Source organism: Lynx canadensis, chromosome X (assembly GCF_007474595.2).
Source record: "Lynx canadensis isolate LIC74 chromosome X, mLynCan4.pri.v2, whole genome shotgun sequence".
Classification (NCBI taxonomy): Eukaryota; Metazoa; Chordata; class Mammalia; order Carnivora; family Felidae; genus Lynx; species Lynx canadensis.
The window spans coordinates 80,044,187-80,057,719 of NC_044321.2; the positions used below are offsets into that span (position 1 = coordinate 80,044,187).

General features: G+C 39.2%; 1 pseudogene; it reads right to left on the reverse strand.

Annotated features, from left to right (window-relative positions):
* Positions 1-12,631: 12,631 nt before the first annotated feature.
* On the reverse strand, positions 12,632-13,257 carry LOC115507295 (annotated as a pseudogene).
* Between the last annotated feature and the right edge of the window lie 276 nt (positions 13,258-13,533).

Here is a 13,533-nt window from a genome sequence, read left to right on the forward strand (position 1 = left end):
CTTCATATATTCTTTCATTTCCTTCATATGTTTGTATAGTTTTCAGCATACAGATCTTTTACATCTTTGGTTAGATTTATTCCTAGGTATTTTATGCTTCCTGGTGCAATTGTGAATGGGATCAGTTTCTTTATTTGTCTTTCTGTTGCTTCATTACTAGTGCATAAGAATGCAACTGATTTCTGTACATTGATTTTGTATCCTGCGACTTTGCTGAATTCATGTATCAGTTCTAGCAGACTCTTGGTGGAGTCTACCGGGTTTTACAAGTATAATATCATGTCATCTGCAAAAAGTGAAAGCTTGACTTCATTTTTGCCAATTTTGATGCTTTTGATTTCCTTTTGTTGTCTGCTGATGCTAAAACTTCCAACACTATGTTAAACAACAGCGGTGAGAGTGGATAATCCTGTTGTATTTCTGATCTCAGGGAAAAAGCTGTCAGGGAAAAAACTCTCAGTTTTTCCCCATTTAGATGATATTAGCTGTGGGCTTTTCATAAACGGCTTTCATGATGTTTATGTGTGATCTTTCTATGACGATTTTCTCGAGGGTTTTTATTAAGAAAGGATGCTGAATTTTGTCAAATGCTTTTTCTGCATCAATTGACAGGATCATATGGTTCTTATCTTTTCTTTTATTAATGTGATGTATCACGTTGATTGATTTGCGGATGTTGAACCAGCCCTGCATCCCAGGAATGAATCCCACTTGATCATGGTGAATCATTCTTTTTATATGCTGTTGAATTCGATTTGCTACTATCTTACTGAGAATTTTTGCATCCATATTCATCAGGGATATTGGCCTGTAGTTCTCTTTTTTTACTGGGTCTCTGTCTGGTTTAGGAATCAAAGTAATACTGGCTTCATAGAATGAGTCTGGAAGTTTTCCTTCCCTTTCTATTGTTTGGAACAGCTTGAGAAGGATAGGTATTATCTCTGCTTTAAACGTCTGGTAGAACTCCCCTGGGAAGCCATCTGGTCCTGGACTCTTATTTGTTGGGAGATTTTTGATAACCGATTCAATTTCTTCGCTGGTTATGGGTCTGTTCAAGGTTTCTGTTTCTTCCTGTTTGAGTTTTGGAAGTGTGTGGGTGTTCAGGAATTTGTCCATTTCTTCCAGGTTGTCCAATTTGTTGGCATTTAATTTTTCATAGTATTCTCTGATAATTGCTTGTATCTCTGAGGGATTGGTTGTAATAATTCCATTATCATTCATGATTTTATGTATTTGGGTCATCTCTTTCTTTTTGAGAAGCCTGGCTAGGCGTTTATCAATTTTGTTTTTTTTTTTATTTTTTTTTATATATATATATGAAATTTATTGACAAATTGGTTTCCATACAACACCCAGTGCTCATCCCAAAAGGTGCCCTCCTCAATACCCATCACCCACCCTCCCCTCCCTCCCACCCCCCATCAACCCTCAGTTTGTTCTCAGTTTTTAACAGTCTCTTATGTTTTGGCTCTCTCCCACTCTAACCTCTTTTCTTTTTTTTTTTTTTTCCTTCCCCTCCCCCGTGGGTTCCTGTTAAGTTTCTCAGGATCCACATAAGAGTGAAACCATATGGTATCTGTCTTTCTCTGTATGGCTTATTTCACTTAGCATTACACTCTCCAGTTCCATCCACATTGCTACAAAAGGCCATATTTCATTTTTTCTCATTGCCACGTAGTATTCCATTGTGTATATATACCACAATTTCTTTATCCATTCATCAGTTGATGGACATTTAGGCTCTTTCCCTAATTTGGCTATTGTTGAGAGTGCTGCTATGAACATTGGGGTACAAATGCGCCTATGCATCAGTACTCCTGTATCCCTTGGATAAATTCCTAGCAGTGCTATTGCTGGGTCATAGGGTAGGTCAATTTTTAATTTTCTGAGGAACCTCCACACTGCTTTCCAGAGCGGCTGCACCAATTTGCATTCCCACCAACAGTGCAGGAGGGTTCCCGTTTCTCCACATCCTCTCCAGCATCTATAGTCTCCTGATTTGTTCATTTTGGCCACTCTGACTGGCGTGAGGTGATACCTGAGTGTGGTTTTGATTTGTATTTCCATGATAAGGAGCGACGCTGAACATCTTTTCATGTGCCTGTTGGCCATCGGGATGTCTTCTTTAGAGAAGTGTCTATTCATGTTTTCTGCCCATTTCTTCACTGGGTTTTTTGTTTTTCGGGTGTGGAGTTTGGTGAGCTCTTTATAGATTTTAGATACTAGCCCTTTGTCCGATATGTCATTTGCAAATATCTTTTCCCATTCCGTTGGTTGCCTTTTAGTTTTGTTGGTTGTTTCCTTTGCTGTGCAGAAGCTTTTGATCTTCATAAGGTCCCAGTAATTCACTTTTGCTTTTACTTCCCTTGCCTTTGGGGGTGTGTCGAGTAAGAGATTGCTACGGCTGAGGTCAGAGAGGTCTTTTCCTGCTTTCTCCTCTAGGGTTTTGATGGTTTCCTGTCTCACATTTAGGTCCTTTATCCATTTTGAGTTTATTTTTGTGAATGGTGTGAGAAAGTGGTCTAGTTTCAACCTTCTGCATGTTGCTGTCCAGTTCTCCCAGCACCATTTGTTAAAGAGACTGTCTTTTTTCCATTGGATGTTCTTTCCTGCTTTGTCAAAGATGAGTTGGCCATACGTTTGTGGGTCTAGTTCTGGGGTTTCTATTCTATTCCATTGGTCTGTGTGTCTGTTTTTGTGCCAATACCATGCTGTCTTGATGATGACAGCTTTGTAGTAGAGGCTAAAGTCTGGGATTGTGATGCCTCCTGCTTTGGTCTTCTTCTTCAAAATTCCTTTGGCTATTCGGGGCCTTTTGTGGTTCCATATGAATTTTAGGATTGCTTGTTCTAGCTTCGAGAAGAATGCTGGTGCAATTTTGATTGGGATTGCATTGAATGTGTAGATAGCTTTGGGTAGTATTGACATTTTGACAATATTTATTTTTCCAATCCATGAGCAGGGAATGTCTTTCCATTTCTTTAAATCTTCTTCAATTACCTTCATAAGCTTTCTGTAATTTTCAGCATACAGATCCTTTACATCTTTGGTTAGATTTATTCCTAGGTATTTTATGCTTCTTGGTGCAATTGTGAATGGGATCATTTTCTTTATTTGTCTTTCTGTTGCTTCATTGTTAGTGTATAAGAATGCAACTGATTGCTGTACATTGATTTTGTATCCTGCAACTTTGCTGAATTCATGTATCAGTTCTAGCAGACTTTTGGTGGAGTCTATCGGATTTTCCATTATAGTATCATGTCATCTGCAAAAAGCGAAAGCTTGACTTCATCTTTGCCCATTTTGATGCCTTTGATTTCCTTTTGTTGTCTGATTGCTGATGCTAGAACTTCCAGCACTATGTTAAACAACAGCGGTGAGAGTGGGCATCCCTGTCGTGTTCCTGATCTCAGGGAAAAAGCTCTCAGTTTTTCCCCATTGAGGATGATGTTAGCTGTGGGCTTTTCATAAATGGCTTTTATGATCTTTGAAGTATGTTCCTTCTATCCCGACTTTCTCAAGGGTTTTTATTAAGAAAGGGTGCTGGATTTTGTCAAAGGCCTTTTCTGCATCGATTGACAGGATCATATGGTTCTTCTCTTTTTTTTTTGTTAATGTGATGTATCACGTTGATTGATTTGCGAATGTTGAACCAGCCCTGCATCCCAGGAATGAATCCCACTTGATCATGGTGAATCATTCTTTTTATATGCCGTTGAATTCGATTTGCTAGTATCTTATTGAGAATTTTTGCATCCATATTCATCAGGGATATTGGCCTGTAGTTCTCTTTTTTGACTGGGTCTCTGTCTGGTTTAGGAATCAAAGTAATACTGGCTTCATAGAATGAGTCTGGAAGTTTTCCTTCCCTTTCTATTTCTTGGAGTAGCTTGAGAAGGATAGGTATTATCTCTGCTTTAAACGTCTGGTAGAACTCCCCTGGGAAGCCATCTGGTCCTGGACTCTTATTTGTTGGGAGATTTTTGATAACCGATTCAATTTCTTCGCTGGTTATGGGTCTGTTCAAGCTTTCTATTTCCTCCTGATTGAGTTTTGGAAGAGTGTGGGTGTTCAGGAATTTGTCCATTTCTTCCAGGTTGTCCAATTTGTTGGCATATAATTTTTCATAGTATTCCCTGATAATTGTTTGTATCTCTGAGGGATTGGTTGTAATAATTCCATTTTCATTCATGATTTTATCTATTTGGGTCATCTCTTTTCTTTTTGAGAAGCCTGGCTAGGCGTTTATCAATTTTGTTTATTTTTTCAAAAAACCAACTCTTGGTTTCATTGATCTGCTCTACAGGTTTTTTAGATTCTATATTGTTTCTTTCTGCTCTGATCTTCATTGTTTCTCTTCTTCTGCTGGGTTTCAGCTGTCTTTGCTGTCTGCTTCTAGTTCCTTTACGTGTGCTGTTAGGTTTTTTATTTGGGATATTTCTTGTTTCTTGGGATAGGCCTGGATTGCAATGTATTTTCCTCTCAGGACTGCCTTTGCTGCATCCCAAAGCATTTGGATTGTTGTCTTTTCATTGTCATTTCTTTCCATGTATTTTTCAATTTCTTTTTTAATTGCCTGGTTGGCCCATTCATTCTTTAATATGGTGCTCTTTACCCTCCTTGCTTTCGGAGCTTTTCCAGACTTTCCTGTGGTTGATTTCAAGCTTCATACCATTGTAGTCTGGAAGTGTGCATGGTACGATCTCAATTCTTGTATACTTACGAAGGGCTGTTTTGTGACACTGTTTGTGATCTCTCTTGGAGAATGTTCCATGTGCACTCGAGAAGAAAGTATATTCTGTTGCTTTGGGATGTCGAGTTCTAAATATATCTGTCAAGTCCATCTGATCCAATGTATCATTCAGGGCCCTTGTTTCTGTATTGATCCTGTGTCTAGATGATCTAACCATTGTTGTAAGTAAAGTATTAAAATCCCCTGCAATTACCACATTCTTATCAATAAGATTGCTTATGCTTGTGATTAATTGTTTTATATACTTGGGGGCTCCTGTATTCGGCGCATAGACATTTATAATTGTTATCTCTTCCTGAAGGATAGACCCTGTAATTATTATATAATGCCCTTCTTCATCTCTTGTTACAGCCTTTAATTTAAAGTCTAGTTTGTCTGATATAAGTATGGCTACTCCAGCTTTCTTTTGGCTTCCAGTAGCATGATACATAGTTCTCCATCCCCTCACTCTCAATCTAAAGGTGTCCTCAGGTCTAAAATGAGTCTCTTGTAGACAGCAAATACATGGGTCTTGTTTTTTTATCCATTCTGATACCCTATGTCTTTTGGTTGGCGCATTTAATCCATTTACATTCAGTGTTATTATAGAAAGATACGGGTTTAGAGTCATTGTGATGTCTGTAGGTTTCATGCTTGTAATGATGTCTCTGGTACTTCATGATCCTTGCAACATTTCTCCCACAGGATCCCCCTTAGGATCTCTTGTAGGGCTGGTTTAGTGGTGATGAATTCCTTCAGTTTTTGTTTGTTTGGGAAGACCTTTATCTCTCTTTCTATTCTGAATAACAGACTTGCTGGATAAAGGATTCTTGGCTGCATATTTTTTCTGTTCATCACACTGAAGATGTCCTGCCTTTCCTTTCTGGCCTGCCAAGGTTCAGTAGATAGATCCGTCACTAGTCTTATTGGTCTCCCTTTATATGTTAGAGCATGTTTCTCCCTAGCTGCTTTCAGAACTTTCTCTTTATCCTTGTATTTTGCCAGTTTCACTTTGATATGTCATGCAGAGGATCAATTCAAGTTCCGTCTGAAGGGAGTTCTCTGTGCCTCTTGGATATCAATGCCTGTTTCTTTCCCCAGATCAGGGAAGTTCCCAGCTGTGATTTCTTCAAGTACACCTTCAGCACTTTTCTCTCTCTCTTCCTCCTCTGGAATCCCAATTACGCATATATTATTGGGTTTTATCGCATCACTTAGTTCTCTAATTCTCCTTTCATACTCCTGGATTTTTTTATCTCTCTTTTTCTCAACTTCCTCTTTTTCCATAATTTTATCCTCTAATTCACCCTTCTCTCTTCTGCCTCTTTAATCCAAGCTGTGGTCGCCTCCATTTTATTTTGCAGTTCATTTATAGCATTTTTAGCTCCTCCTGACTGTTTCTTAGTCCCTTAATATTTGTGGCAATAGATTCTCTGCTGTCCTGTATACTGTTTTCAAGCCCAGCAATTAATTTTATGTCTATTATTTTAAATTCATTTTCTGTTATTTTGCTCAAATCATTTTTGATCAGTTCGTTAGCTGTCACTACTTCCTGGAATTTCTTTTGAGTAGAATTCTTCCATTTCATCATTTTGGATAGTGCCTGGAGTAGCGCAGAACTGCAGGGCTCTTCCTCTGTGCTGTCTGGAGTAACTTGCGTTGGTGAATGGGGCCACAGCCAGACCTGATGTCCTCCCCAAGCCCACCGTTGGGGCCACAGTCAGGCTGGTGTGTACCTTATCTTCCCCTCTCCCAGGGGCAGGACTCACTGTGGAGTTGTATGGTCCCTGTCTGGGCTACTTGCACACTGCCAGGCTTGTGGTGCTGCTCCTGTTGGATCTGGCTTATTAGCTGGGGTGGTTCTGCAAGGTGCACAAGGGCAGGAGGGGCAGACTTAGCTCACTTTGCCTTCAGTGGTCCACTTCAGGAGGGGCCCTGTGGCACCAGGAGGGAGGCAGACCCGTCAGTGGGATGGATCCACAGAAGCACAGCATTAGGTGTTTGTGCAGTGCAAGCAAGTTCCCTGACGGGAACTGGTTCCCTTTGGGATTTTGGCTGGGGTTGGGAGAGAGATGGCGCTGGCCAGAGCCTGTGTTCCCCGCCAAGCTGAGCTCTGTCCTCAGGGGCTCAACCACTCTCCTTCCCATTGTCTTCTAGGCTTCCCGCTCTCTGAGCAGAGCTGTTGACTTATAACATTCCAGATGTTAAGTCCCGCTGGCTGTCAGAACATACTACGTCTGGCCCCTCTGCTTTTGCAAATCAGACTCAGGGGCTGTCCCTTGCCAGGCGGGTTGGCTGCCCCTCCACTGCCCTGGCTCCCTCCCACCAGTCTGTGTAGCGTGCACCGCCTCTCTGCCCTTCCTACCCTCTTCCTTGGGCCTCTTGTCTACATTTGGCTCCAGAGAGTCCATTCTGCTAGTCTTCTGGTGGTTTTCTGGGTTATTCTGTGTTCCTATGCTGCCATCATCTACGAGCTTCCCTTACTCAGAGTTCCTATATGTAATCTTATCAAAATCCTGAGTGATTTCAATATCTGTATATAAAATTAATCTGGCTAGTGCAATTAGCATTATGGGGGTGTAGACTTCCCTCATTTTGTCCTTTTTGTCCACAAAAAATGGCATCCATCCTTGAGCAAGAGTACTTCTGTGAGCGTTGTGGGATCCAACATCACACTCCAAGGGATCTAGGAGGAGTCTTGCCTATCAAGTGCATCAGAAAAGAAGCAGGCAGACCTTTGTACTGGCTGTGTAGCCAACAGAACTGAGTGAACTGGCCCTAACCACTCTCCGCCATGGCTGGGAAAAATATGAGGAGTTCTGGTTTGGGGTAGACACCTATGAATAAGAGACACTTTATAGAAGCCTTCCCAGTGAGATATTCTAGTACTCTGATGGAGTAACACACGCACACACACACACACACACAATGGAGAGGCAAAGAGGAACTTTGCCAGTGCTGCCTCTCCCTCAAGGTGAGTACAGAGCTGACATAGCTGGTGGCGACCTCTCCCACAGGGGCAATTGAGAGCAGTGAGTCAGTACCTGGCTATTCCAGCTGTATGGGATACAGAGAAACCTGTTTCTCTCTAGCAGCACCCAGTGTAATGAGGCAGGACCTCCAATGAGGGGGTGGGATGAGATGAGAAAAGAGACAGACAAGAATATCAAAGGGCATTGAAGGGTCATGGTTCTTGCTAACTGTGTTCAGGACTCCAGCAGGAAACCTACCAGCTGCTGGAAAAACCCCATCTAAGGATCCCTCCCCATCTTGGCCATGGGCACCCCCAATAACACAAGTGCTAAATCCACAGTACCCCCTACTCTACAACTCATTCCTTGTGCTCCCTCCTGATTTGTCTTGGCAAGAGCAAGCTCCAGTAAAGTGAAAATATGCTAGAAATCAAGCCAGAGTCTGTGAGCAAGGGAGAAATCACAAATTTGAACTATAGTGCTACTGTCTGGAAAACTAAAGAGAGGTTCCCAGCAGCTAAGCCTGGTGAGTTGTAAGAACCAGGGAAGACACACAAGATTAAGAATTCAGTCACAAGAGGGGTGCCTGTGTAGCTGTTGGTTAAGCATCCCACTCTTGATCTTGGCTCAGGGTTGTTAGTTCAAGCCCCATGTTGGGCTCTGTGCTGGGTATGAAGCTTAAAAAAAAAAAGAATTCAGTCAGGAAAAGGAGGAAGTTGTCTGGAAGGGTATATTCACACAGGTTGGAGAAGTCCCAGATATAATCAGGACTAACTAAAAATATCTCCCACCTGAGGACAATTAGTAACTTCTTGAGGAAGTGTCTGCTACTTCCAATGTGAAAGCAGTAACACAAAACTCCAAGAAATATGTAGAATCAGGAAAACACCTTATCACCAAAATATCACAAGAATCCTCCAGCAACTGAATTCTAAGACACAGAATATTGCAATATAGCTGATGAAAAAAATTCAAAATTGCTGTTTTGGAGAAATGAAATGAGATACAAGAAAACATAGAAGGACAATCCAACCAAGTCAGGAAAATAATACATAAACAGAATGAGATATTTAACAAGTAAATAGAAACAATTAAGAGTACCAAAAAGAAATTCTGGAGCTGAAGAATTCAGTGACTGAAATGCAAAATGCAAGAGGAAATTACCTTTCTACTACAGTAAAATCGACATACCAGAAGATAAAACAATGGTAGAAACTTTGAAATAACTGAGGCAGAGAAATGAAAAAGAGCAAAGAAAGCCTATGTGATCAATGGGACACCATCAAATGTACAAATATTGAATATGGAGGAAGAAGATGGTAGAAAGTTTATTGAAAGAAATAATAGCTGATACTTTCCCAAACTTGGGAAGAAACTTGGATATCAAGGTTCATGAAACTAATAGGTCACCCCATCATCTCAATGCAAAATGATCATCTCCAATGCATATTAGAATAAAACTGTCAAAGATCAAAAACATAGAATCCTCAATGCAGGAATAAAAAATTATAACTGAAGAAAGAAGAAAGAAAGAAAGAAAGAAAGAAAGAAGAAAGAAAGAAAGAAAGAAAGAAAGAAAGAAAGAAAGAAAGAAAGAAAGAAGAAAGAGAGTTAGCCCATCACCAGACTTCTCAACAGAAGCCCTACAGGCCAGGAGAGAGGGGAATCATGTATTCAAATTGATGAGACAAAAAAACCTGTCAACCAAGAATGTCCAGTAAAGTTATGAAGAATAAATAATCTTTTCCAGATAAACAAAACTTGAGGGAGTTCGTCACCACCAGACGTGCCTTGCAATAGTTGCTGAAAGGAGTTCTTTAGGCTCAAATGAAGACACTAATTAGTTACGCTGGCTAAGGGTATATTTACAATCAGACTTAGGAAACTCTAATTCTATAATAGGATGGTGTTAACCACTTAACCATAGTATATAGGTTAAAGGAAAAGAGTATTTAAGATAAACAACTGTAACAACCATAATAAATAAAAAGAGGTAAATTTCGACGTCAAAAACAATGGAGAGAGTAAGAAGGTACAGCTTTTGTATGTGATCAAAGTTAAGTTGCTATTAGCTTGAAGTTGTTTTATCTATAAGATGTTTTATGTAAGACTCATGGTAACCACAAAACAAAAATCTGTAGTAGATTCACAAAAGGTAAAGAAGGGGAAATCAAAGTATATCACCACGGAAAATTGCTAATTCACAAAGGTAGGCAGAAACAGAGGCATAATGAAAAATAGAATGACAAAACATCCAGAAAGCAATTAATAAGATGGCATTGGTAAGTGCCTACATATACATATGTACATATCTAAATGTATATAGATTGAATTCACCAATCAAAGGGCACGGAGTGGCTAGATGGATTAAAAAAAAAAAAAGCCCAACCATATGCTCCTTACAAGAGACTGACTACAGCCTTCAGGACATGCAAGCTAAAAACAAAGGGATACAAGAAGATGTTCCATGCAGGTGGAAACCAAAAGAAAGCAGGAGTAGCTACACCTATATCAGACAAATTATCATTAAGCCATGAACAATAACAAGAATCAATAAGGTCATAATATAATAATAAAGGGTCAAATTCATCAAGAAGATGCAACAATCATACATATGTACACACCCAACATTGGGGCACCTAAACTAATGGTAATACTAACAGATCCGAAGGGAGAAATAGACAAAAAATAGCCTTAAAAAAGAATTAAATCTTGTCAAATGCAACAACATGGATGGATCTTGAAAGTATAATGCTACGTGAAGTAAGTCAGAGAAATGAAATGCCATACGATTTCACTCGTGTGGAATCTAAAGAAAACAAATGAATAAACAAAAAGCATACTCAAACCTATAAATAGAACAAACTGATTGCTGTTTGAGGGGTGATGGGTTAGGGGGATGAGCAAAATGTGTGAAGGGGAGTGATAGATACAGGTTTCTAGTTATGTATGGAATAAACAAGTCATGGGAATAAAAGGCCCAGCATAGGAAATACAGTCAATAATATTGTAGTAGCATTGTATGTGATAGATGGTAGCACAGTTGTGGTGAGCAGAGCATATGGTATAGAGAAGTTGAACCATTCTATTGTACACCTGAAACTGACATACCATTGTGTGAACTATACGCAAAATTTTTTTTAAATATTGTCATCACTAGGAAGAAACAATAAAGCAGTGGAAGAAATGGTATCAAGTACCACAGTAGTAATCATATTGCAATAAATAACTGCATCAAATTAACACCTTAAACTTACACAATGTTAGGTGGAAATTATATCTCAATTAAGAAATAAATATAGTTGCATTCTGATGTCAAGCCTCATGGTTGTAAGAACTTCTCTATTTTTTTTTCTAAAGAAACATTTATTTAAATGTCGGTCAAAATTTATAAAACAACATTTACTATAATGTGATATTTGGTAATCCACTAAATCAATAACTCTTAAAAAAACACCCTTGTCTCATTTCTGCTCAGTGTATGCCACAGTGCTACTTTTTTTTTGCCTTCCCCAATTAAACTATTTATGTATGTATTTATTTATTTTATTGAAGTATGGTTGATATATAATGTTATATTATTTTTAGGTGTATGAACTGTGATTTGACAATTCAATACGTTACTCAGTGCTTACCATGATAAGTTTAGTCACTATCTGTCACCATACAATGTCATTACAATATTATTGACTATATTCCTTATGCTGTACTTTTTATATCCATGATTTTTATTTTATTGCTGGAGGTTTGCTTCTCTTAATCCCCTTTACTATTTTGTCCATCCCCTCCACCTCCCCTCTGGCAACCATCAGTTTGTTCTCTGTATTTAATAAAGACTATTATTTAATTAATTAATTAATTTATTTTAACTTTATTTTTTATTCATTCATTCATTCATTCATGTATTCATTTGTTATTTTAAGTTCTAGTATAGTTAACATACAGTGTTATATGAGCCTCAGGTGTACAATATAGTGATTCAACAATTCCATACAACACCCAGTGCTTATCAGGACAAGTGTGCTCCTTAATCCCCATCACCTATTTCACCCCTCCCCCCACCCACCTCCCCTCTGGTAACTATAAGTTTGTTCTCTATAGAGTCTGTTTCTTGGTTTCTCTCTTCCTGTTTCTTTTCCCCTTCCACCTCCAGTTTTATTGGATTGTTTAAAATTACATTTCTATTTTCTAGGACTTCAGTTGCTTTTCCCATCTGACTGTTAAAGGCTGATTACAACAAATGTAACACAGTTGTCTAAGTGATATAATATATAAAAACAGCATCTTGATTTTTGTGAAAACGCATTTCTCTGCAATTCCTGAATAACTCCAAATTATGCTAACCCTGAGCACAGATGTTTACTTTTAGATTTAGTGTTTGAAAAACTGTGTTCTAAACAGCATCAACACTGTGATGAAGTTGTTCTTGTTTAGGCCTTTATCCGGATTTTTCTCACACAGACATTAACACACGTTTGTCTTTTTATTTTGGTTACTCCCATTCAACTGTATGTTGTATGTAAGGCCTAATACAGATATTACTTGATGTTATTTAATAGCTACTGAGGTCAGACAATCCAAGACCATCATTATGCTAAAATTAAAATTATTTATGGAAGCTCATAGATACCTCCAGAATTGGTTTTACCTCCTACAGGGGAACATATCCAAGAAACCCAGGATGGGCTTACTAGTTTGATTCAACTCTTCCCATTCATCAATCTTTATTCACCAGTGGTGTGGAAAGGGATTCTTTAACAAAGCATTATACATAATACTTTTACCAAACTAAACACAAGCTTTTTTTTTTTTTTTTTTGTAGTTAAATGCAGAAAGTCGATTTTTTCTGACCCCTTTCCTCCTTTTACACAGCAACTAAATCTCACTGGCCTGGGAGTAGCCCCTATCTGCCCACCTTTTTGGCCAGTGGAAAGGATTCAGAGAAAACAATACAACCATCAATCAGAAAAAGGACGGGCAACAAAGGAAAAGAATTAAGCTGTGGTTTCAATTATGCATTCCTGTGCAAGGTGCCTTGACCCGCCACAGTGGTAACAGTTGATCTCACCTGTCTTACTGCAATTGATGGCTGAGTGACCAGTTTCACCACACCCATAGCACTTCATTTTGGTGCAGTCATTTTGAATATGTCCAAATTCTCCACAAGAATAGCACTTCTGTTCATCTGCATGGTCATAGTCACGAGCCAGATGGCCTAGTTTGCCACAGTTGTAGCAACATTGTTCTCACTCTTGAGCTCCTTCTACTCCTTAGCAATGTGACCACCTCTATCACAGTTATAGCAGGCATCTTCCTGAAGATGACGATCCTTGGCAAGATGACCAGACTCAACACAGTGATAACAGATGTCTGAGTGTGATGAGGAAACAAACTGGAAACCTCTAACCTGGGTAAAACCACCTCTGCCACAGCTTCTCATTCCATGACCATAGTCTCCACTAGTAGGGCATTCCTGGGCCCAATGGCCAGATCATCCACACTTGAAACACTCATTGCTGCTCATGGCTGCATTTAGATATTGGGCATCAGAGCTGACCCCAAGCGGCAGAGACGCAGACACAGGCCCAGTGAAGGTGGCTCCCAAGGTAGAGGCTGTTTATCTGTTTCTTTAATTTACTCATTTGTTTTATTTCTTAAATGCCACATATGAGTAAAATCATGTGGTATTTGTCTTTCTCTGACTTACTTATTTTGCTTACCATTATACTCTCTAGTTCACTTCTATTTTAATGATCCTGTAAACTTGACTTCCACTCCAATTTAATTGCCATGTTCATGGTCACTCCCTGGATGTTGTTCCTTCTTGGA